The sequence below is a fragment of the Equus przewalskii genome, chromosome 14 (assembly GCF_037783145.1).
Source record: "Equus przewalskii isolate Varuska chromosome 14, EquPr2, whole genome shotgun sequence".
Classification (NCBI taxonomy): Eukaryota; Metazoa; Chordata; class Mammalia; order Perissodactyla; family Equidae; genus Equus; species Equus przewalskii.
The window spans coordinates 41,289,944-41,316,179 of record NC_091844.1 but is presented as its reverse complement, the minus strand read 5'-3'; positions in this window follow the sequence as shown (position 1 = coordinate 41,316,179).

Below are 26,236 nucleotides of genomic sequence, written 5' to 3'. Positions count from 1 at the left end.
GCAGTCATAGACCAATAATATAAAATTAGTGTGTGTGTGTGTGTGTGTGTGTGTGTGTGTTGGGGGGAATCTCAGTGGTATAGAAGAGCACATACAGAGAGATATTTTTCTCATTCTCTCCCAAAGAGCCTCCCCTACTGAATGAATCCCACCAGGTATCAGATAAAACACACATGCAATCAGATGATATTTCTGGAGATTTCATTCCATCCTGAATTTTTTTTGATAACTTGTTTTTATCTGGAATAATAATGATTAACAGTGTGGAAAATTTGTTTGTTTGTTAGGCTTTAAGCTTGGAAGGTAGAAGAAGAATCTGCTCAAATAGCTAGAAAGATAAAAACAGTAAAATGACACAGGCGTGCCCTTCCCTCCCCCTCCCCAAGTTTCTGTCCAGGGGGAAAATGTTGAGGCACAAAGGCCTCTCTCCTCTCAAAAAAGCATTCATGGGTAAACAAATCGGTGCCATCTTCCCAGTGCTCTGAGAAGCTGTGAGTGCAGCGTGGGGAGAAAGGATCTATCTTCCAGGGCAACTGAAACAACTGCTGAGCCGCTCACAGAAATCAGGGGCTCGCTGGACCAGTGGAATTCCCACACCACAGACTTGAGGCACTTAACTAGCACCATTTGCTGAGATGCAGTCAGTTAATTGAATTTAAATTAATGATGTACATTTCTTTTAGTTTGAGTTGTTAAACTGTATTTCCATGTTTGATAGTCATTTGCTAAATCTTGGGAAAACATTGCATATATAATAATATGTTTGAATCCCCTGTAGCATTAAAAAAAAAAGTTAACAAGTTATATATGATTTACTCATTTGAAACACATCTGTACTTTAAGGAAACATTAGTTTAATCAGAAAAGAGATTGGGTTATTGATTTGAATTCTAATTCAGACATTATTTAAGAAGACTATAGCAGAAACAAAAGATATACTTCCATCTTTCTCAAAATGGAGAGACTTTGGCTCATTTCTTTAAAAAAGAAAAGTACGAGATGCAAGGAAATAAATAATTTTTCATGACATGATAATTTCATGTTTTTCATTTAATTGGATATAATTCTTTTTCCTTTTCTTTAGCCCCCTGAACCCTAAACAGCAGAGGTAAAAAATAATTTACTCGTAGCCAACTAATTTGAAAAATTAAATATGTAATCTTTTCACAGCATAAAGGACTTGATTTTTTGCACGTTGCTAATTTGGAAAAAATGCATAAGTTTGCAAAAAATTAATGAAGAGCATTTAAAGCAGATTTCTTGAAGCTTTTCTCATTATTTTTATCTATGGTGAATTTATCACAAAACAAACATAGCCAAGATGCTGAAGTTTGGTATATATTACATACGGGTATGCTCTGTTCTTACATATAATTTTGTAGTGGAAATGACACTGAACTATGAGTCAGAAGATGTGGATTCTAGTTCCATCTCTAGCTCTTAGGAACCAGGAAAGCTCAACTTGGTTGCTTAACAACTCTATAAATTGGTTGACTCATGTATTAAACAGTATACTAATATTAGGTTGAAATATATAAAACTGACAATATTTGGCCAGTTTTGACCAACAAAAATGAGAATTTTCTATAGTTCAACCTAATACTACTCTGTCTTCAAGGGTTCCTGCATGAAATAAAACTTGGAAAACATTTTGGAATACTATAAAATATATGTCAGTGTAAGGCCTTTATTATCCTAATATGTGCTTGTGTCTGTGTGTGTTCACACATAGGAAAACCATTTGGTGCAGCTGTAACAATAACTGTTACAGATCGCCAGACATGGATTTGCCTGGGATGCAAAAAGGATTGAGGGGACTTGATGGTATGAACCAACTTTTATGACTGTTTATTTCTTCTCCATGGAGATGTCTAAAATTTGGCCTTTACGTAAAAAGATACGAATTGGAGACTGAGTAGCAAGCAAAGGATCTGTTGCCTACCCACAAGTCTTTACCTATCAGGCAGACAAATTAATGACCTGCCTTCTCTGAAGCCATCATCTGGATACAAAACACTTAAAATATGGCCCATATGTGTCTTTCCTTCAAAGACGTTTAAACACTAAATTCTAGTTCAAAAGTGAGCCATCTTGGGTAATCACAGGTAACTGAACAGTGGTCTCCTACCTTTGGCTTCTCCTTGGGCCATGAGCAAATATCTTGCCTCCTCTGCTTTCTAACGCGCTGTGTCTAATTTATGATTGTGGTCTCTTCTGGGGCCCAACTTTACTTCCTGCCCTGAGGTTTTGTGAACTATTGTGCATTCTTATAATTTTTACTTAGACTTGTCAGGATTGGTTTCTGCCCCATACAAACACGGGGCCCATGCTCGGGGCCCATGCTCAGGGCCCGTGCCTATTCCAAGGACGCTTCTCCTGCTTCCACAGACGTTTGGGTTGTTTATAAATCACTAGACACAATCCTTCTCTTCACTTTAGGTTTATAGCTTGCTATTTTCTGTACTTTATATCAACATACACAGGTTTTTAAAAAATGCAACTTACAAATCAGATTTATATTAAGTGACTTTCAGCCTTTAAACAAAATCAAATTCATTGCAACTTTTAAAAGAAAAAAAAGGGTTTATGATAGTTAAAGTTATTCAGAGGATTGTGCTGGAAAGTTCACATCCGAAGAGTATTCCCAAGAAATTTTTGAGTCATTGTAGCGTTATGGGAATTTGCATGGCCTCGCGTGCTGCCTATTTTTGACGTAGCAACTCTCAATGGGCACAATAAAGAGAAAGTCGTATTTCAGAGTTGCACCTATAAATGCATACTTTAAGATCACCGTGTGAAGATCTAATTATAAATGATCTTAATACTTTTTCCACTGTGACCTCCAAACCAGTGATTTTTGACTGATTGAGATTAGCACTTGTGGCTACCAGTAGCTTAAAATAAATAAACACAAACAAAAAGCAAAAAACCCAAATCTAATATGTTTTCCCCATCTAGCTGCTTCCCAGTGATGTAAGCAGAGCAGCCAGGCAGCAGTGGGTGTTCTCAAGTCTGTTTGGACAAAGCCTCTCACAGACTTATTTCATGTAACAGTGGCATGGATGCCCTTTCGTATTTCACAGGCAAGAGAAGTCCTTATGTTATAGCCTCATTGAAGGACAGAAGTGACACTGCACTCTAGAAGATATTTCTTGTTTAAACAAGTTACAAGAAGATTATTTGAAGGGTAACAGCCAGGTTATGTACCCCATAAAAGTACGAATGATTTACAAATATTTAACAAGGAAAAAACTAATTATGCTGCTCCTGTCACAGAGAGGCCAGCCTCAGAAATGGTATAATCAATATGGGAATGGTAGCTGTAATACAGTCTGTCAGCTTTTTAACCAACCAAAAAAAAAAAAAATCAGAAAGTCTATAAACAAACTTAAGCCCTCTCCCCAGCCCTGGGAATTTTATGCATTTGGTTAACTGTACCTTTCACGTGTAAGGTATCTGAACATTTGGAAGTTATTTCCAAAGCCGTTTGGGAGGGCCCATTTGGTCTGAGTTTAAATGGGGTTCTAAGAGAGCCGAGTGGCTTCACAATGGGTCACTGTACACAAAATATAACATTTTGTTCTCTGGACCCTAGTTAGCGTTTCTTAGAACATTTGTGATTTCCATCAAATTAACAGAAATTAGATTCTACTGCAGGCTCAGGAAATTGTTTTCCTAAGATGTGCACGTGTTTGAAGAGGTGCACATTGTTTTGTATTTTGCATGGTGTTACAAATCTATATAAATGGAATGATACAGCCATGGTAGCGGGTATTTCAGGGCCCAGGAAAACTGCCTGGTAGAAGAACAGCACTCTGGAATGCTCTGCAAAAAGTGGCTCCCAGAATAGTGTGAATAAGAGGGAATCACATAATGGTCACGAGCACAGCTGGGGAGTCAGACTCTATGACTTTAGTTCCTAGCTCTGACCACTTCGTATTTGTTATCTTGGGTAAGATTCATGTGCTACAAATCTTTTATCCGAGAAACGGAGAAAACAATGGAAGTTATTTTATAGGGTTACGGTGAAGACTAAATAATGCATGTAAATTGGGAGAGGCAGTCTCTAGTACACAGTAAATACTAAACAAATATAAGCTATTAGTATCAAACCGAAGTTTTTCCTGTTTACGACTCATGTTGTGTTAGCCTTGCTAGCTCCTGGGTACAAAGAGGGTCACATTCATAGTAATGGCCCAAAGTTTGCTAGCATTTGCCAGCATCTGCCTAACCGTCGGGAACTAAGTACTCTGCAAGATGCACACATGTGTGTCTCTCTCTCTGGCCCCCACCAATATTAACTGGCATTCTTGGGCTGTTTCACAAGAGCTCCTGGATAGTCTCTTACTTTTCTTGTTGATGGTGGCTCGACTTAAAGCCCCTCATGGTGGTGCTTTGCTACTCTAGCTGCGGCCAAGATCTACAAGAAAGTTGAGGCCAATGCCAAGAGCCCTGCCTCCCTCCTGCTGCCTCCAAAGTTACCAGCTTGTCAGGAGTCAGAGTGGAGTCACGCCCCTACTGTCCTCACTCCTTGGGAGCCCCGCAGTGAAAGTGTCTCTCTCCCCTACTCCATGCACATTTTATTACCAGGGCATTAAAACAGTTCTGCGGGAACTCCCTCACTTATGATTCCTTAACAAGAAATCTTCAACCTTTGTCCAGAGCCCTCTCCATAAGGAGCAAGCATGCATTTGTAGGGCCAAAATGGGGACCAAGATCTGACATAAATACAAAGCTTTCTTCTCCAGTTCAGGCTTTCTCTCAGGCATCTGTACAAAAGGGCACTTTCCCAGCCAAGTTTTGCAGGAAATTGGTTCCTTGAGACCCTGACCAGTATACTAGTTCTTCACACATGCTCAGCCACATCTGAATACCAGCTTAGGTTCAGAGGAGTCTCCTCTCTATGTGATGTAGATAGCATGGAGCTTTTCTTTATTTCAGCAGAATTTTACCCCATTTGGGTTTGGGGAACATAATTTGACCCATGGCAAATGTCTGAGTCCATGTAATACTGATGTCTATGACAGGGCTCCCTGTGTTACATGTTCTGAGATGGGAACCCATTGTCACTCCTGCACATAAAGTTCTCAGAGTTGGGCCGCTTCTGATTTGTGGCTCTGTTTCAGTAGTTTGGGTTGGTTACCACATTTTACATTGCAGTAACTTTACTTTATTGCTACTGTCACAACAAAGCAAAGCAGCTATTATCTTATAACAAACTAAAGCTACATTTCTAAACCATCGCATCTAACCAAACTACAGTGCTATAACACCTAATTTACAGTTTATTCCAATTGCATGGACACGAGGAACATAAAATAAAAATAAAAATATATATATCACATTTCATTGGCTCATCTGGGCCAAGTGCTTTGAAGTTTGGGAGGATGGTTATAAAACAGCTGAGGTTCCATGTTGCTCACAAGTCTTGTATTTAGAGCTGGGCAGCTGAGTACACATTAGGGCTGACTTAAAACTGTCCACGTGGTAGGTTGACATCACACTAGTGTTCTCACACCTCTGTCCAGCCAAGCTACTGTGCTCCCCCAGGCTTCTGTTAAGCTGTTTTTCTGAGTTATGGGCACTGCTGTGTAGGGGATACTTAAAGGCCCATGGAAGGTGAAAGATTCTCAAAGATAATCCAACAGGCCAGCCAGTCAAGGGGTTAGAGGGGCGACAGGAAAGAGCAAAGTAGAAAGCCAGAAATGCGAAGTAGCTTCTTCGTGCCCTTACGGAAGCATCCTGGTGTGTCTCCGCTGAAGAGCGTGGCTCTGGCTAAAGTTAAGGATGAACTACCCTAAAAGAAATGAACTACCCTAAAGGAAAGAAACAAAAGCCTGATTCTTTTTGTCCTCTTATAAGTTCCTGCACAAGATCATACAGGTTCAGAATGGCCTCACCACTCCTCTCTTAACCAAGATGAATCTTTTCAAGAGCCATCCACTTCCAAAAGATAATTCCTAACAAGCGGCTTAACGGAGATGCCAGTCCCTCCCTTCCCCCTCACCACATCGACCTGACAGGATCGGCTCTTCCTCCCAGTTTCCATAACTCTGAATCACTCCACAAACCATGCCCCATATCTCTGATAGTGTATGGGTACACTCATGATGGTATTGCACTCAACAATCTGGGTGAAGAGGCATTTGGGAAATGGAAGGAATGAAGCATAATATGGTGGCAAGGGAGTAGGAGAAATTTAGGGTGACTCCCAGGTTTCTAGTGGTCATGGGTGGACGTGGTAATGGCAGTTATTGAGCCCAGAAACCTGAGAGGGGTAGAGATTTGTGAGATATGAGAGTTGATTACTTGCTTTTTTATATAGCCATTTAATTATACTGGCCGTTTATCACTTAAACTGCATCCCCTGGCACTGCTGTTCTTAGTTTTCAGCCTAGCGTGGTGGTTTCCACAGCTTAGTGCCCAGCAAATACCAGTTAATGACTGTGGGGGACAGCACTCTCCTTAAACTTGGGCAAGGCAGGCCTAGGATATCAGACTTTGGAAGGCTTCTCTCTGGTCCTCTCCTGACCATACACCTCCCCTCAAGATGAAGAGTTTGCAGAGTTATGGCAGTGAGCCCAGCAGACTATGCCCTCACTTCTATACCACATTCCACATATCCTGAGCCCACTCCCAGGGCCAGTGCAGACTTCCCCCTCAGCCCCATCTTCCTGTGGAGACTACACTGCTGGTAAGTGTACATCTGGGCCTTAAGTGGTCAAGGTAAGCCAAGGAGTGGCTGTTGGCAGGGATAAAGTGTGAAGAAGTCTGGATGTGCAGATGGAGATGTCCACATAAATGTGGTGTGGGATGAAGCCTGTGTGGGAAGTGAGGGTGTTGAGTCTTGAGGCAGGATATGGGGACTGAAAACCAGCTTTCTCTGCACCTCCAAGTTCCAGTAGAGAATTCCAAGGACAGGTTTTAATTTGGAACCTGAATTTCCAGGTTATTATAAACGTGTGTTCGCCAAGGTAGGAAGATAGAACACATCTTTTAAAATGGGTTGTTAGCTTGATATAATTTAATGTTTAGATCTATGGTACGTGTACTCTGGACCTCAGTCCTGAAATGTCAGAGGCAGGTCTGACTGGGGGCTCTGAGAAGCACTTTGTGATCAAGGTACCCTAAGCACTTCTAGGATGTGGCCATGACAGCCACCAATGTTGAACCTCATGGGGCTCCATCACTGACAATTGGCGTTTCAGCAGCTCTGAGACATGGAAAGAGAAATGTCACAGGTTCAGGAAGCTGGACAGCAAGAGGGACTTGGTTCTTTTCTCCTAAATTATTTTGATCTTTCAGCAACTCAGGCTCAGTCCCGCTGTCTTCAAGCTTAATCTATTCCCTCTAATCAAATCATGCTAATTTTCCTTTGAAAGAATAACAGTACAGTATTTGATTTTGTTTGTCTCTCTCCACCCTACCTCCTGGGTGTTGTACTGAATTTTTTTGTGTTTTCATAAACTGCAATACTCTCCCACAATCTGTCCATCATTTTAAGCGTTGGAATACTTTATTTTCCTTCAATTTTTAGTAATTTCTGTATTCCTCAAACCTGAATTATCACTTTGACTGTTTTCTTATTCTCTCATCACTTTTTTTCTCTCTTCCTTCTCTCTTCCTCATTCATGTATGGCAGAGAGTAGTCCATGTGGATATATCAGGAACATTTGACTTCCTCAAAATGTACTGGGCAAAAATGCTGAAGCCAGAGTACAGAGAAGGCTTTAAAGAGAGCTAGTGAAAAACCTACATAAGCAGGTGAGGTGACAGCCCAAATATCCACCTTGCCCTGGTTTAGGAAGCCATAAGGTAGGGCATGGATGAAAGAGGAAGGTGGTTTCCTGGGAAAGAGGAGGAAGAAAAGACGATGCAGAGATGACTGCAGAGAAAAGGTTGGGGGAAACTGTGAGGGATGAGGACAGTCATAACTTATGACTGAGTTTCTGTTGAGAGTCACTGAATTGCAGAATATTACTCTCCTTTTACTGCACGTCTCTTCAGTGCTACAGCGAAATGGAAGTGAATGGCCATTGCAGGGTCAGCTCCTTCATCTGATACTTAGATTGAAAGGTATCTGTCTGCCCACTGGGTACTTCTACAAAGAAGCAGGAGACGGTTCTGCTCTCAAGATGCTTATAGTGATCTGGGGGCACCAACATTCACACATATGAAGGTGACAGGCTTGAGCTGTTTTCTCAGATCAGGCAAAGGATAAATCCCCACCTCAGCTGTCATATGGTGCTTGTTGACATTTGTCCCACAGAGAAATGGAAGGATTTCTCTCTTCTGCACAGCCAGACCAACACACACAAATGTAGGAGCCGCTTGCACTCTGCCTGTAGCATCCTAGACAAGCCACAGCACTTGCATTTCTCCATGGTCTCAGCCCCTCTGCCTGGGCACAGGTCCTTGGTGCACATTGAATTAGGACTGCCAGTTCTCTCCGTGCAGCCCGAACTATTTATGGTGAGTACTCCCTGTACAAAACAAGGGAGTGGCAATAGTTGGAATATGGATTTTTGGACCTAGCCATGAGCCACAGATCCTATTTGGTTTGGGCATATCGTATATGTGTTATTGGACTTTAGGAAAACAGAAAAAGATTGTAGCAAAGTTAAAAACTCCCAAGTTAAGAGACTTTGAAGAATTTGTCTACATTCCAGTATCAAATCCTTCTTTTGATGGAATAAAAGGTGCCATAGACACTACTCTACATTTGGATCATATGGTTTAGCCCCCATGCTACACTGCAGTGTGGTTCAACATTTTATCTTCAAAAGGCTGCCTGCTACAGTAGGGAAAGCCTAGTGTAAGTTCAAATCTAGTACTACAGTTTTCAGTTGTATGACCTTGAACATGTTTATTTTTTTTAACATTTTTTTCCAGTTTTATTGAGATATAACTGGCACATAACATTGTGTAAGTTTAAGGTGTTCACAGGGTTGGCTTGATAAATTTATATGTTGCAAAATGATTACCACCATAGCATTAACTACCACCTTCCTCCAATCACATATTTGCCATTTATTGTTCATGGTGAGAAGATTTCAGATTTATTCTCTTAGCAGCATTCAAGTATATGATATAGTCTTATCAGCTGTCATCATCATGCTGTATAGTAGATCCCCAATCTTGTTCATCTTCTAACTGGAAGTTTGTACCCTTTGTCCAATATCTACCTGTTTCCCTCACCCCATAACCTTTGGTAACCACGAGTCTACTCTCTGTTTGTCTGAGTTTGACTTTTTTGGGTTCCACATATGAGTGATATCATACAGTTTTTGTCTTTTTCTGCCTGACTTATTTCACTTAGCATAATGCCCTCAAGTTTCATCCAACTTATTGCAAAAGGCAGGATTTCCTTCTTTCTATAGCTCAATAATATTCCATTGCTTCTATCTATATACCACATCTTCTTTATCCATTCATCAGTTGATGGACACTTAGTTGTTTTCTACATCTTGGCTATTGTGAGTAATGTTGCAGTGAACATGGGAGTGCAGATATCTCTATGAGATCCTGATTTCTATTCCCTTCAATACACACCCAAAAGTGGAATTGCTGGATCATATGGTATTGAACAAATTTCTTAATTTCACTGGTATTCAATTTCCTCATCTGTAAAGGGGGTTAATAAAGATACTTCTTTCCTAGGATTTTGAGGATCAAATGAAATGATTTTGCAAGCAGGGTTTGACACATAGATACTCAGTGTATGTGAATTTTCTCTCCCTTCCCAGCTCTTGTCAGGAGGTCTTCCTGCATTCCTGAGAGGAGTTAAAATAGAACAGTTAAGAGAACAAGCAGTAGAGTTATGCTCTAACAATTTACTGTGCTGGGACCTGAAGAAGTTACTTAATATTTTCTTTAAAATTTGAATTAATAATTGAACCCACCTCACAGGGGTAGTTATATAAAATGCTTATCTTTGAGCCTTTTTCAAACAATGTCTGGACATACTGGCTTTGTATTTTTTTCCCCCACCACACCACACCTTTGCCATCTGTGACCTCCTCCAGCCCCTACCCAAGCAGAGCACGAATGCCTTCCACAGACAGGCTCCATTCTCACCAGGTTCAGAGCCAGTCTGGACCAAAACAGAAAGGGTACTATCAGCCTCATGCCACTAGCTAAGAGATCTGGAATTAGTCTGTAATACTATTTTTTGCAGATACCCCCATGCATTTTAATTCTCCCCTTAAAAATGTGTTTCCCTTATGGTCTTTTTTCCTCCCAGGCTGTGCCCTATGGTATAGTGCTCCAAGGCAGTAAATAGAGATTTCTTGACCTCTTTGGCAAGACATAAGATTGAAAACTGCATTTATAGAATTAGACCACAATAGTTTAAGTTAAGGGAATCCAGAGGGAAGAGGAAGGGGCAGGGCTGGGAGCAGGGAGCCCACCTCTTCTACCCCTGGAGAATGGTGGAAAGAGGAAGATTTGAAATGTATGGAAAAGGAGAGCTGTTAGATGTCATGGGTCCTGATGACCCCTCTTTGGGCTACGGTTTGGACAGGGCAGATGTGTTAGAGAGGAAAAGGGGAATTCTAGAGACCCTCTAGAATAGACCATCCCTTGACGGTCTCTCCCTCTTCCATCCACACCCTTCTATCCTAACCCAACATTAACAACTTTTAATACTACTTTATGAAAGTAAGTTTGGCTTCCCAACTTGGTTAGGCAGAGAGAAGTCCTTCAATTTATCTTTCGCAGGCCAGTCTTATACCTCTCGCGGCATGGAGAGACTTGGAAGTTCCCTTGTCCTCTTCAGGAGGGATTTAGAAGGCAATTGAGTTGAGATCCAGTAGGACTGTAATAGCACATGCTATGCCAATAGACAAAGCAAAGGCTGGAAATGGACACCAGTGGTGGAGTGGAGAGAAGGTGTGGCAGATCCAAGGTAAAGGTAGGTCACCAGGGAAAGCTAAAAGATCATGATACAACCAAGAAAGGACAAGTAATGAGTTACACGAGCCACAGACATCACCCATGGTCACCAAGGGCAAGAAGTGTTTTTGCATATCCCTATCCCCTACCCCCAGGCGATTTTAATTTTTAGAAAAGTCATATGATAGGGTTAGGCTACATTCAGAGTAGGCTTGGAGCCTGCATTTAAACTGGAACCGTTTGCATTACAAAGATGAAAAGGTCCAGGGAATCAGCTCTGTTATCCAGTTGAGGATGGCCACAACAACCCCACTTTTGGCTAGACTTTGGTAATTTGTGCTAGCTGTCCATCGCATGCCAGTAAGACAAGCTGGCCAAAAGAGGGCATGGTTAGTCCAGTGACCAAGCCCATAACTTGGACTTGCACACGCCAGCAGCAAATCAGGCATTGACAATCTGGCCAGGTGACATAAGCAGTTGAGGCAGCTTAATCTGATTTTAATAAAAATAAGGATTTTATTTCTCTCAAAAAATAACCAAAACAGAAAAGAGAGAGCCACTGCAAACATCTCCTCTTGTACCAATTCATGTCTTGTGGCTAAATTCCAGCTCTGTGCCAATATGGGCATTCTCAATTTCTCTTTAGTTGTGCTATAAAAATATATTTGCGCACTGCAAAATATTCCTCAGGCATAAAAACTTAAATTCTGGTCCTTATACATAAAATATCTACAGTTAATTATGACAAAAATGAAACTGGCAAATATTTGCAGTTATCTAGGCACCATGAGAGACAAAAATAAAAGGGGAAGGCATGAGGCTGGCAATCAAGTTCCAGTGACAGACATTAAGGTGGGAAAAGTGAGTGGCTGCCCATGGCAGGAAGAGATAGACTCAGGCCAAGAACACTTGATGACCAAAAATCAGAGCAGAGAGAGATCACCTCTGCCTTTGTGGCTGAGGGGGTTTACCCTGGAGGTAGAAGCAGAGAAAGGGTGAGATCAGGCAATCATGGGGGCAGATAAATCTATAAAGGATGCTATAAATCAGAAATATGATGCCAATTAACACAGCATGAAACTCCTTGCATAATCTTCACACTGTGAATTGAGCCAGCTACCACCAAGGTAGGCAGCACCATAGGATGGGAACGCCACAAATCCACCTCACTAACACTCCTAGCTTAGAAGAGGGTTTTTCCAAATTGAGCAGTACAACCCAGGCTTGCCTCCAATCCCAAGAGCAGATTGTTGATGCCACCTGATGTCACAGATCTTGGAAGCCAAAATTCTGTAATGGAACAATGGGTGTTTCAGTACAATTTACCTGGACCAAGACTTTACCAAGTATGAGTAACTAGTGCTATCCATTCACAATTAATGAGGGCTGAGGGTAGGGGAAAAAACTGAGAAACGCAAAGCAATTCTTATGAAGTTGAAATGTTGTGTGGCATTCAATTCATGTTATGAATGTGCAGAAAAAGGTGTACAAATTTTATTATTTGATTTTTGAAAGAAAATCAAATTGTCAGCTGCCAATGGTGACCACTTATCTCAGTCTAGTCCTGAATAGAAGCAAATTTTGAGTGGACGTTAAACAAAGGGCAAGATTTGCAGGTGCAAGTGGTCCAGACAACCATAAGGCAAGAGAAGTGCATTTCTGGCAGGGAGGACTCATCCTGTCTGGACTTCCACTCCCTAGTACGTGAAATTTGGGGAGTTCACTCAGCAGAGCTTGCTGGGCTTGTTTGCCAAACAGAAAAGCCCTAACTAATGCTCTATCTTCTTCAGCAAGTATGTACCTTCAAAAATCTGGCAGCTTAGCTTTCCTGTGCATCTTGGCCAGAATCTTGGACGACAGCGTGGGGATGAAGAGCGGGAGCTGTGAAGTCAGGCAGGCTTGAGCTTGAATTCTGGCTCCATTCCTTACTGGTTGGGAATCTTAGCCAAACTTACTCATCCTTTCTAGAAAGTCTTTAGTCTCTTCATTTTAAAAATGACAATAATATTAATGACCATGTAAAGATGTTGTAATACTTGAACTAACACAAGTAGAGCATCTATCACCTGGAAAGAACTCAATGAACGGCAGCTTTAACATTACTATCCCAGTTTTGTCTTTCTCACTGCAAAACTGCCAAAGAAGAGCAACGTCCATTCCTTCTCTTGCAACCAGGCCTCCCCTGCCTCTAGTTTTGGGAGAGCAGAGCTGCATCTGACACATTTTCAAATGGTCTTCTTCTTGGCACATCTTGTCATTGTCTGGTCTGATAATTTGCTGACCTCTTTGCCCCAGAAGATTCACCAAAACATGACTGGAGATGGGTTTTCATGACCCATGAATCAGTTGCTATTGCAGGAAATCTACTTGCACATATTTTTATACTCTGATGTGGACTATGGTGGCTATTGATTTTGCTGCCCATCATGCTTTTCCATCTTTATCCGTTGAATAAGGTCTCTTCCCTTACACAACAGGATTAGCGTTTGACCCAAGCCTTGCCATTCACAATACCCCATCCCCTTGGCCGCTGTCCTTAGTCCAAGACATAATCATATGACCCAAGTTGCACCAGTTGATGCACTGGGAGAAAAAAAACTGTCAATTCCTCTGAAGTTATTAAGCTAATTCTGTTTAGTCTGGTGCTGCCAGAAGCCATTTCTTTACCATATGGCTCAAGAAAGGCTGGGGGAACCTTGCTGTTAGCATTAAGAGCTAACTTCAACTGAATGCTGACTATGTGCATATACTCTCCTAAGAATTTTTTTTGTATTATCTCACTTAATCCTCACAATATCCTTACCATGTAGATAATGCTATCATCATTATTGGAGAGAAAAAAATTCAAGCACAGAGAGGTAAAGGTAAAATTGCTCAATGTCACACAGCTGGAAAGTGATAGAGACAGAATTGAATCTATGCAGTTTGTGTTATTCTTCTCTAGGCCAGTGGTTGTTAATTGGTGACAACATTTTCCCCAATGGGACCTTTAGCAATGTCTGGAGACATTTGTGGCTGTCAGAACTTGAGCAGTAGGCGTTACTGGTCTCTATGGGGTAGAGGCTAGGGAAGATGCTAAACATTCTACAATGCACAGAATGGCCTCCACAAGAAAGAAGGATCTGCTCCAAAATGTGAGCAGCACTGAGTTTGAAGAACTCTACTTCAGGCCATTCAAGTTCCCAAGTCCTGACAGAAAGAAGTGAGAAAAGCACTTCAATGGTGCTAGTGCTGGTCCCTGGGACTCACAATACCGTGAGCTAGCCTCAGAACCTTCCCTGCTTCCTAAGCCGAAGATACCCTTGTGTTGAGTGAAGTTTGAGTGAGGTGCTGCTTCAGGCTGCAATCAGGAGAATCCTCGCTAATACATACGCAGAGCCCATTTGTATTCTACTCTAGTCATAGATGTTCGAAAAGATGTGTGTGATTTCTGTGTGTGCTGTCGACTGTCCACCTCAGACCATCAGAACTATAGTGACTGTTTTTCTCTCTACATAACAAGATGCTTAATTAGCACTTTCAGGAAAAAGCAATAGTGACAAGCTATAAGCCATCACACTTATCACATGGGTCAGGGTGAAAGGATCTTCAACAGTGTTTTTCTCTACCTTTAATCTAGAAATTATGATTCAGTGAGAGATACTTTCGCAAACCTTTCAGCTTAGATACAAATGCGTGCTCAACATATCTGCTTCAGGAACCATTTTTATGAACATTTTACTTTTCCTTTCTTTGCATCCACTTTGGAATTTTTTCTCACCTTGTGTATATAATAATACAAACACATCAGTCATGGGTGTCTGTGTGCCTGAAGATCAACAAACTACTTTCTTGCTTTAATTACAATCAAATGACTACCAATACCTAGAAACAACTAGAAAGCTGGAAGAAAAAAAGTGCATGTAACACCCAGCACATCTGTAAATTCATAAAATGTGGAACACACCTGGGAAAGAGCTAAGAAGTTCCCATTTCTGTGTATTTCACAGCAACCACCAATATAATGCATGCTAAAATTTATTTAAAAGCCTAAAAACTCATGGAATTCTCCTATGTATTGGGCATGTCACTTGCTTGTAGCAATGAGGTATTCATTTTGACACTTAACAACAATACATGTCATAGGTTAAATTTTTATGTCTTTTTTGGGGGCGGGGGGTGCTGTTTTGACAGGTCTGGGTCTTTCACATACAGATGACTTAAATTATGAAATAAATCCTTAAGTGAGCCTGAACTTAAATAACTAGTCAAATCACACTGAAATTTTTAGATGTTCTTAATTGTTTTCTGTAGGATCTGTTGGTCTAAAACATTTCAAGTTGTCCACTCAAGCTAAAATGTGCTTGATTTCTTACCATTAAGGCCTTTAATCTGATTAAAATAAATGAGCTTTTAGGATTTCTATCTTATAATGGAGGCACTAAATAATTCTCAGATAGAGTTCTTCAAGCGGTTGCAGAGAAGATAAAAAGATAAAAATGATTTTGCTTGGCCCCAATGAGACCTCTATAGTTGACATAAAGATGTCTTAAAATCAGAAACTTCTCTCTAATGTCAACCATTGAATTAGATGATATTTTCTAGGTACTGTATTTTCTCTCTCTGTTTTACTTGTACTTCTATTACATGCAATCATTTTCCTCTGTTAAAACAACTTTGCAAAACATATTGTCTCCCATCTTCTTTAAATTTTGCTAGCGCACATTGTATAATTCATTGTTTGATATTGTTTCATGTGAATAAATCATTTTACTCCAATTAGACAAGTTTGAATGATTCTTTTAAATCTACCAAATTCTATCGCTATATTTCATAAATATCTGTAATAAGTTTAGAAGCAGCATGATAGAGTGGAAAAAGTACAGCTAGGTGTTTAATTGTATTTATTAGTTGTGTACACTGGAAGAGATAAATATCTCAGTCTCAGTTTCCCCCAACTGTCATAATACACTAAAGTTTCTAGCCATGGCATATTAACTTGTTCCAGACTTACTCTGACTATGAAAAACTGGCAAACTGGACAAAATATATGAAATAACTGTTTTCAGATGTTGCACAACAAGCAATGCAGAATTGTGACCCCTGAAAAAGGGAAACCAGTGAAATAAGGCCTGCAATCACCCTGGCTTTCAGCCTGGAAGCATGTAATGGGCCACAGGAAAAGGAGAGAAATCAAAGATGGAAACAGTCCTATCACTGACATGAAGGACAGATCTTGGAGTGTAGGGAGGAGGAGGTGCTAGAATTTATAATGCAGAGCAGTATAGAGGAACAACACAGAGGAAGAGCCCTAGGAAGCTGTGAGAGGTCTGTATGAGTCTCCGGTTGGGAATTGCACAGGGGACTCCCTACGCTCAGCAAAGAAGATACCCTGGGGTATTGCAAGCTGAACAACCCAGAGTTCACACCAGGCTGGAAGCCATTCATGTTTGCATGAACCACATGGGAGAGATGAAAACTCAACGTCAGGAAAGAGGTGATACCACGTAGACCCTAAATTCATTAACGCCGTATTAAGACGATATTATAAAAAACATTAAGCCAATAAAGTTGACAAGTTAGATGAAGTAGATAAGTGGTTTGAAAGACAGAAATTACCAAAACTGACACTAAAATAAATAGAAAATACAAATTGCAATATATGTGTTAAACAAATTGAATTGGTAATTTAAAAATGTTCCCAAAATAAAAATTCCAGGCCCAGAGAGTTTTGCTGGTGAATTTTTTCAATCACTTAAGGAAGAGATGATAACATTTTTCCACAAATTCTTTCAGATATTAGAAGAAGAGAGAATATTTTCCAACACAATTTATTAAGCCATTATTATCATGACACCAAAATGAGACAAAGATATTATAGGAAAAGATTATAGATCAATATCCCTCGAGAGCATAGCGGCAAAACTGAACAAAATGTTAGCAAATCAAATTCAGAAATGATGTGAAATGTGTATACATGAAGACCAAGTGGGCTTTATTCCTAAAGTGCAAGGTTAGCTGAACTTTCACTAATCAATACAAAATCACTATACCACCAGAATAAATGAGGTAAGTCGCGTGTGTGCATGTGTGTGTGTGATAATTGTAATAGATGCAGAAAACATATTAGCAAATTCACATCCATTCATAATATAGTAAGCAAACTAGGAATAGAAGAGAATTTCTTCAAACTGAGAAAGCGCATGTATTAGGAAATCTACATGGTTAGGCCCCATTTCCAAGCACTCAGACATCCATGGAGCCAATGACTTGCATTCCTTCATCATCTCCTGTCGCCTGATAACAAGGATTTGCCCCAGTGTGGGCTCCATCTTTGTGTGAGTAAAGACTCTGTCTGGTCTTCCAAGACTTGCTGTCAATGAACCTTGGTTAGTAAATCTATGGCACTGATTATTGCAAAGGCTGCCTTTGTTAGTATTTATTACTCTTGTGTTAATTTCTCATATCTTTGAATAATCTGTAATTTCTTTGAATGAATGGACCACATTATGCAACTCCTCTGCCTCTATTCTCCAACATTTTATTTACAAAGTCTATATGCTTAATAAATGCTTTGTTTCTGTTGATGATGATGGTGCTGATTTAATTTATTGTAGCCAATAGCATGGTGTAAGTTAGAATTTTGGATAATTGTGAGTGAAGACTATAACCATATTGTTATATCAACCCTTCCATGGGTTCAAAGTGCATATATATTCTGATGATGAACATTTCAATAAGAATAGCAATTGATGCAGCTATGGTAAAGACTCATCACTTTGGTAAACATAGACTTCAGTAACAGAAATGCCCACTAATGATGTACGTCAGGGAATAAATATTTCATGCTCATAGATGTTTTCAAGAGGGAAACACGGGCTATTAAGTAATATGCAAATTATTAATAATGTGATCTTGATTCACATTAGTATCTTCTTAGTAATCTCTAAATTTGCTAATTTTCAGCAGTATCCCAAAATATATGAAAGCTACCACTTAAATATGTCCTCTCTAGATGCCAAATACAGGGATCGCTTTCTATTCTATTTTCCATTTCCTTAGTGTATTGCTGAAAAGTGATATTCATACCATTAGACAAACGTAGTTGGAATTGTTGCAGTTATATATAACACATCAACACCTGCTTGTTTCTTCTCATTAAAAATGTGATATGTACTGAGATCTGGTTGCATTTGAAAGGGTGAAAATGCATATCGAAAGCAAATCAAAGATTTTGTAAAAGAGCAGTGGTGCAAACCTCTGAGAGTATCACTTCTTGAAGACGATGTATTGAAATCTGTCTTTTCTATGAATTTTCATGTGCAGCCTCTTTAACCGGTGAAGGCTCCCTCTCTTAAACTGATGGTTTTTTAATGGATGTTTTGGGGGATAAGGTGTAGGGCTTTCATTTACATGGCCTTTCCAGTGACAGGTGAATAATGAGAGTTTTCAACAAACATCTTTTGGACTGCCACATCTTATTCTGTATCACTGTGGAATTCACTTACAGAACACTTGGAATATGTTGGCATCTCAAATTTATGAAAAACTTAAGGTTTCCAAGAACCCAAAACCTACTTGGCCTTTTCAGGATGGGGTAGCTAGGAATAGCGAACCTGCTCCAAGAAGCACGAACTTGTTTCCATGATGACAAGTTTCCAAAGGGGGTTTACAAAAGTGTTGGTTATCTCTTGCTTGACACAAGAAAGCACAGATAAATGATCATTGACGTAGGCCACTCAGGCCACATGTTCGTGCCTGAACTGTGTTTGATCAAATTAGAAGGTTATTTTTTTAAAAATTTTAATCCATGTGAATTGCTTATATGTTGTTTCCTTCAATTATCCTTTTCCAAACATGAAGAAGGGGTCTATGATTTGGTTATATTTAATATTATCCTTGGAAGAGTGTTCATATGATTAAGAGTGTTCATATGATTTAGCTACTCACCCTCTTTTATATTTCTCAATAATGAAAACAGTTCTTTTTGTCTAGCTTATTTCCTCTTGCTTCTGAGGTGCAAGAATATGTACCAGCTAAAATTTGGTTAAGAAACAGAAATACGTAAAAAAGACACAAGAAAGATTTTGTATTTGAACAATTAGAGAGAGTCGGTTACCCATTGTAACAACCTCAAATCTGAGTGACTTTACATAATAAAGGTGGCTTCTGCTCGTGTTTAGGTGGAAAGAAATCCTTTGTAGTCATTTAGGAACCAGGTTCCTTCCACATTGTGGCTCTACCACCTTCTAGGTCCTTGGAGACCTCTACATTCAACTGACATATAGAGAAAAAGGTAGGGTAAGGATCATTTGGGAAGTTTTTATGGGCCAGGACATGTGTCAGAAATAAATTTGTGATTTGACTACAAGGGGGGGTGCTGAAAACTGCAGTCTAACTGTGTGACCAGGAGGAGAGAGGAAACTGTTATTGGATAACTGGCAGCCAGTGCTACACGAACTGACACACCAATTTCAGAATCACAATGCAAAACTCAAGGACTCAGTTAAAAATTCAAGCCTATCCCTGGAACCTTCTATGAACAATTGTCTAGGATGTCTGCTCATTGAACCGCTTGGTTGGAGTGATGCAATGAGGTTTCTTTCCCCAAAATGCTGGATGTTACTAATGAAAGAGTCACACAAGGTCCTTGAGCATATCTCCACTCTCATCACCCATTTCTCTTTGATTGGCAACCACATCTGCTGAGTTCTTGAGCTCCCAGGCTTAAGGCAATATTAGTCTTGAGTGGGAAAATGCATTTCCCTCAAGCCAAGATTCCCAGAGCCTCGTCATACAATTTAAAAATTTCCAAAATAGTCATCATATTATATTCATAGTAATAAGTAAGGCTGTACCAGAGGCTATAGAGCTTGGGGAAAAAAAATAGAGGTCATTCTCCTTTAAATGAAATGTGGCATATTTTCTACTAAAATGAAAATTTTTTTGAAATAATAGGTAAGCTGTCCTTGTTATTCATAAACATCTCATTTATGCATCTTCACTGTTGTGATAAATTAGCTGGGTTTGTTTTATATTTCCCTACAGTTTACTTTAAATAATCCTTCACAGTCGTTCACCACAAGACCACATAAGGTTCTTTTTTTAATACCAAGAATGCTGAAATAGCATTTTGAGCACAGACTGTAATGCATAACAAGTGTATTATTTCTTCTTGGGAATGCCATGCAAAACTTGTTCTTCTCATGTTGTCTGTTTTTAGTTTAATTCTTTAAAGCTGCTCTGTATTTTAAAAGGTAATATTCTTTGACTTTATAACCACAAATCAGCCCAACTTTCCTTCCCTACACTCCCCCTCAGCCATTCTCTAGCATAACAATGCCCTGAATGTCACTGCCACGAAATACTGACCCTAAATGAGATTATTAACATAATTACATGTTCATCTTTTTCTTCTTCTATAACCATCTCCTTATTTCCTCCACCACACCCACTGAGCCTGTTTTACCTTCCCAAGGGGCATTCCCTCGTTCCACCTACTGCCTCACCCAGTCCATGCCTGCTGACGTTCGTGACAAAGTGTAGCTTTTAAATAAAAACAGCCTGAATGCTGATTTCCAGCTCTAACATACCACCCATCACCCAAAACGCAGCCATCCCACCACCACTATTGAACATATGTGCCAAACTACAGACTGTTATCATGCCTGATACGCCTGTTAAAGGAGACGTCTTTGACCGATCTCTCTTTAGGTCTGTCTTCTTGTGCTGCAGATGTGACTGATACTGAGAAGCATAAAAGATATACAAGTGCTTTTTCATCTTTTTAATGATGTATTGTGAAAGGCTGTAGAGAATTTTATGAAATCATTCATTCAAAAGCATATTGAGGGGCTGGCCTGATGGCGTAGTGGTTGAGTTCTTGTGCTCTGCTTTGGTGACCTGGAGTTCACGGGTTCAGATCCTGGGCATTGACCTATGTACCATTCATCAAACCGTTCTGTGGCAGCATCCCATATACAAAGTGGAAGAGGATTGACACAGATTTTAGCTGAGGGACAATCTTCCTCAAGCAAGAAGAGGAACATTGGCAACAGATGTTAACTCGGCCAATCTTCCTCAAAAAAAAAAAAAGCATTTTGAGTCCCAACTCAGTGGAGACAACGGGATAACAAGAACTAGGACCTGATTTCATTGAGTTCAGTGTCAAGCGAGAAGAGAGAGTCACATCAGAACTAAAAATGAAATGCGGTAAAGGCTCTGAGAGTAGGTGTGGGACTCCATACAATTTCACATATCTCTGCTTTTCACTCTATTACCTTTGGCCCAAATGACATTCTACCTTGAATGTTAAAACACTGCTCATCTTGTATTATATCTTGTATCTGAATATCCTTAATCATGCCCCACCCCTCCAGAAAAGGAGCCATACCTCCTTTGTACTAATAGCAAGCTTTCTGTGTATTCTACATTATTTATATTATCACATTGTATCATAATCACTTGTTTACATATCTCTTTCCCTATGTGAGTCCTTGAGCCTGGGATCATTTTTTTATTCAATTTTATATCACTGGTGCCTCTCACAGAACCTAGAAAATGGCACATTTAAATATACATTTTTTGAACGGAATAAATTCTATCAGGAAAAACCAGGGAATATTTAAAGAAAAGATGATCTTTCAGAAGGAAAGAGGGAGAAATATGCCTTAGGCATGAGAACGGTGTGTGCACACAAAGACATGGGGACACAGAACTGAAGCTGGGGCTGGGTAAGGAGTCAGCGTTTCCGTGTTTCATAGGCATGTGGTAGGTGATGGGAAAGAGCTGTGGGGTGTAGAAAACAAGATTGCTGAGGAACATTGGGTAGATAATAAAGATAATAAAGATTTTCATAAAGCAACATTCTGAGAGAAAACATAATTCAAAGCACTGGTACCTAAACTTTTCAAGAGTCAGAGAAAATAAACACATTTTATGAACAAATACGATTAGTATTTTGAAGGCATTGAGAGACCTAAAACTTATCTAAGCAATCTCGAAAAAAATGCTTGTCTGGCTTTTGCCTTACTGGTAAGCGAGAGTCATGAAAGCCTGTGATGTCACTTTTGACCTCAGAGTAAATCTAACTAGTTTAATGCTCAGTTAAAGGAGGAGAGGCCAGAAATCAAGCTACCAGTTGAATCTGGGCAATCATTCTGAGTGGAATCGCTGCGCAAACAATTTTTAGAGTCTTAATCATTTTTGGCTTTAGATATATTGTATTGTTATGTACCTATGATCCTAATCCTTTGGTTTCCCTTAGACAGAGCTCCTTGGTTCAGGTGCCATGCTTTTGTTCACGTATGTTTTTACAGAGCCTAGCAGAGTGCTTGGGGCTACATAGACATCATTCAATGAATATTTGTTGAAGAGATGACTCAAGTGCATCTGAAGTAATAGAAATAAGACAGATCATACATATTCAATAATTTTTCAAGAGAAATTATTCTCCAAATTTATAGTCAATAGAACACGGTAAAGATTTAATATTTTGCATGAAATTATGGAGACTTTGAATCAAGTAACCACGCTAACCAGCAAACAACATACACCATTACTCTGCCTTTCCTCAACCGTTGCAAACAGAGCCAGCTGAACACTATGGTAGGCAACTTTCTAGATGGCTCTCATCATGATTAGTCTGCATGAACAACAAGATATGGTAGAAATGAGGGTAAATCGCTTCTTGAGACCAGGTTATAAAATTTGCCATTCTTTGGATAGCTAGCCAGCTAGGTAGATAGATAGATACCTATATAGCTATATATCTGTGTCTATGTCTATGCTTATGCTTATACCTATGTCTATACCTATCTATATCTGTATCTATATCTATATCTCTTTGAGCATAAGCACTGGGAAAGCTAACTGGAATGTTGTGAAGAGAGGCCCACATGGAGAGGAAATGGACTTCTGGCCAACCGCCCTGGCAAGGAACTAGCTGCTAACAGCCATGTTGAGTAAGCCACCAAGCATGTGGAGGCTTCATCCCCAGTCAAGCCTTCAGATGACTACAACCTTGGCCAACATCTTGCCTGCAACCTCATGGTCCCCCTGAGCTAGAACCTCCCAACTAAGTTGCTTCCAAATTCCTAACTCACAGAAACTGTGAGATAAATATTCGTTGTTTTAATCTATTAAATTTTGAAGTAATTTGGTATGCAACAATAGATAATATAACCACAGTGTTCTTTGCTCTGTGCTCTGATGCCATCTCAGAATTCTTTCCAACATCATGTTCCAGGCAGCCACCACCAATCCATTGATACTGGCAGGGGATGAAACCCATTTGCTAGCCTGTCTTGAGCAGAAGTCCAAGGTTGTATTCCCATGTTTTATACCGTCGTTTGCTAATGACTAGGTTGTCTTGCCACTGGGACTTTTACCCCACATGTCACCGGCCTATCAGAATGTTAGGAACTGATATATATATACACTATATATATATATATATACGTAGTATATATGTAAGCTAGTCAGAAAGGGGCTTAAAAAGTTACACAGCCAGGGTTAATCAAAGTCTGAATTGATAGGGCAAAGGAATCCTTGTCTTTCAGTCCATCAAAATGGAAGACCATACAGAGGGTTAAAACCCAGCTCTTATTATGATAAGTCTTATACATCTTCTGGAGTGTCCTAGGCACTTAATTTTCTAAGAAATGACCAATCCGTAAGAGCTGCCATCCTGAGTCAGATTCTAAAGTTCATCCAGTCCAGCGTTCTATCTCCAACACCATGAATAGCTTGTGGGAAGGTATGGCTGGGTATGAAAGCAGAATGTGACACTAAGCTTAGAAACTTAAAAATATTTTCTATTTAAGTCTCACTTCCCTCCTGCTATGTATCCATTTTTCATAACTTTATGTAAACTTTTCATGAGATCAGTTATTTTTTTATTCCTATGCTATATCTTAGGTTAAGATCTTTTATAAGCTAAATAATTCTCTAAGGCAAAAATAATTTGGCAGAAATATTAAATAGAATATCATTCCACACAGGGGTTCCTGGATATAGAAAGTATGGGATTTTTTTTTCTGAGATTCTTATGTTTTCTATCAAAAGTTTCTTTCATTATAGAGCTCATTACTGTAGAGGTTTTCAAGCAAATTCACTGTGGGTCATGGGATTGAGGAAAGAATACAAGCGAGGTTTATTATTATTATTTCTAAATTTTTGTAGAGTATAGAGAATTAGTCTCCATACATTACAGAAACATGCAATAAATACATGAATTCAATGAAAAATAATTCAAAACAATGAGTTTATTCATTCAACAAACCTTTGAATGCCAACTTAATGCTGCAAATATACACATGGTTTGCATTAAATAAATATTTAGTGATTGTAATTGAGAAACAGAGAAAGTGGGGGAAGGGTTTAGCAGATTTTCCTGTAAGAGCAGAAAATAATAGGGAAAAGGAGAAAGGAAAATGGTTTTGTTTACGTTAGACTGGGTGGTTCCGAATTGCAGGACTTTATATGAAACCCTGATAAGATCCTGAAAAAAAAAGACTGATTTTTTAAGCAAAGGGAGAAATGATTTTTATTCACCCAGTTTAGGCTGGAATAGGTGGGAAGAGCTTCTAAATTATGAATTTTGCAGCAACAAAACTTACTGAGGCAGTTTCTTAAAGCCTCAGAGAAATTAATATGGTTTTCATCTTCAGGTCAACATTGGCTTTGAATATCAGCCTTGGGGAATTTGAAGTTTCCTCTCTGTACTCTCCTTCTTCCCTCTAGCCATCCAGTGTTGGAAATCTTTTCATTTCAGAGCCCAATTGAGTATGTTTGCCAAGGAGAAAGTTTTTCACTAGACTCATTTCTCTATTTTCTTTCTGATGCGGAAAGTTGGAGTCAGACCTCTGGCCAATAGGAGAACACTGACAAATCCCTACACTGGCCAGCACATCAAATATTTATGCTCAGAGAAAGCTAGACTAAGTAGTCAGCAGAGTATTTTGCAATGTAGAAGCCAAACACCTCCATAAAAGAGCACTGCATGTTCACAAAAGCTCCTCTTTATAGATTGAAAGGTAAACTGTGATTTCCATAGAGGAGGGGTTGCATTGACTGGTGCCTGCCACAGGCCTTCTTAAATCAGTTTGCTTGATTGAAGTGAGCGAGAATTGTGTTTTTTGGAGTTATTTATTTATTTACTTATTTTTGCCATTATCAAAGACATCAATCTCTGGATGGGAGGGGTAGATTTCAAGGAGTAGGCAAGAGTTTCCTTCCTCGAGAATGAAGTCATCCAGCCCCTGACCCAGATGGTGGCCTCGGGTGGGAGTTTTGAGCAGAGCCTCTTGTTTCATCGCCTCGACATTATTTGGAATTGTGGAAAGAGGAGACGAGCTTTGATGCTGAAGACACTCAAAGGAAAGCAAAGGACAAGGGGAAAAGCGCAGTGATCATCGCACTGCTGACCCCAGACAAGGCTTGGCTGGTCCTTCTGGCCCAGCCTCACATCCATGGCCTCTCCATCAGCAGCAAGGGGGCAGAGAGGGCTTTCCTTTCAGTTGAAAGCAGAGGGTGAGCTGAGCAGGCGGTTCAGAGGGTCATTAGAAAGCATCAAAGGAGGCAGCCTCATGATGGTAATAAGACGGCTGTGAGGAAATAAAGTGGGCATTGATCTGCACTATCGAGTGTGACATTTTAACCGAAGCTAAAAGCCAAGAGCAAATCCAGCCCTCTTATTCATCTGCCTGCCTGTTTTAGTAAATTGTCTTTCCCCTCCCCCCAAACCACTGGCCTCAGAGGTCACTTCATATTAGCTGGCTTGTTAATACTGAGGCAATCAATACTTAATCAACAAGTAATGGGATTTTGCAGTCATCCTGTATGATCTTTCAATAAAACCCCGAATCCATCTCGGCCCATTCCAAGCCTGACGAAAGGTGTGCGGTTGCAGCAGCCCCTGGATTTGATGGTCTGATGCTCTTCGGCTGATCTGCATCTTATTAAGACACCAGACAGCCACTGTCCTTCACCCCTTTGTTTCCTGATCCCCACAGAGCACAGCGTGGCACAGAATCCAGCATCTAAGATTTTACATGCATCAGTAAGAAAATTCAGATTTCTTTACTGCATAGGGTTCAGGACTCTTTGGTCACATTATACAATTAAAAAATGAATAAATAAAGGACTGGAGAGAGGACAGAAGCAGCAAACAGGGGAATTTAAAAAGGGAAAAAAGGCTGTTTTAGTATATGATATTAGGCCAGGGAGCTGGAATCCCCACAGGTCCCAATTATTCAATGCTGGGTTGCACAAGCTCTTCACCGAATGGGCTCAGTGAATGATGAGGGGAAGGGACACAGGGCTTGGCATGGCCTCTGAGCATCCAAAGGAGGTTCCGAAGGAG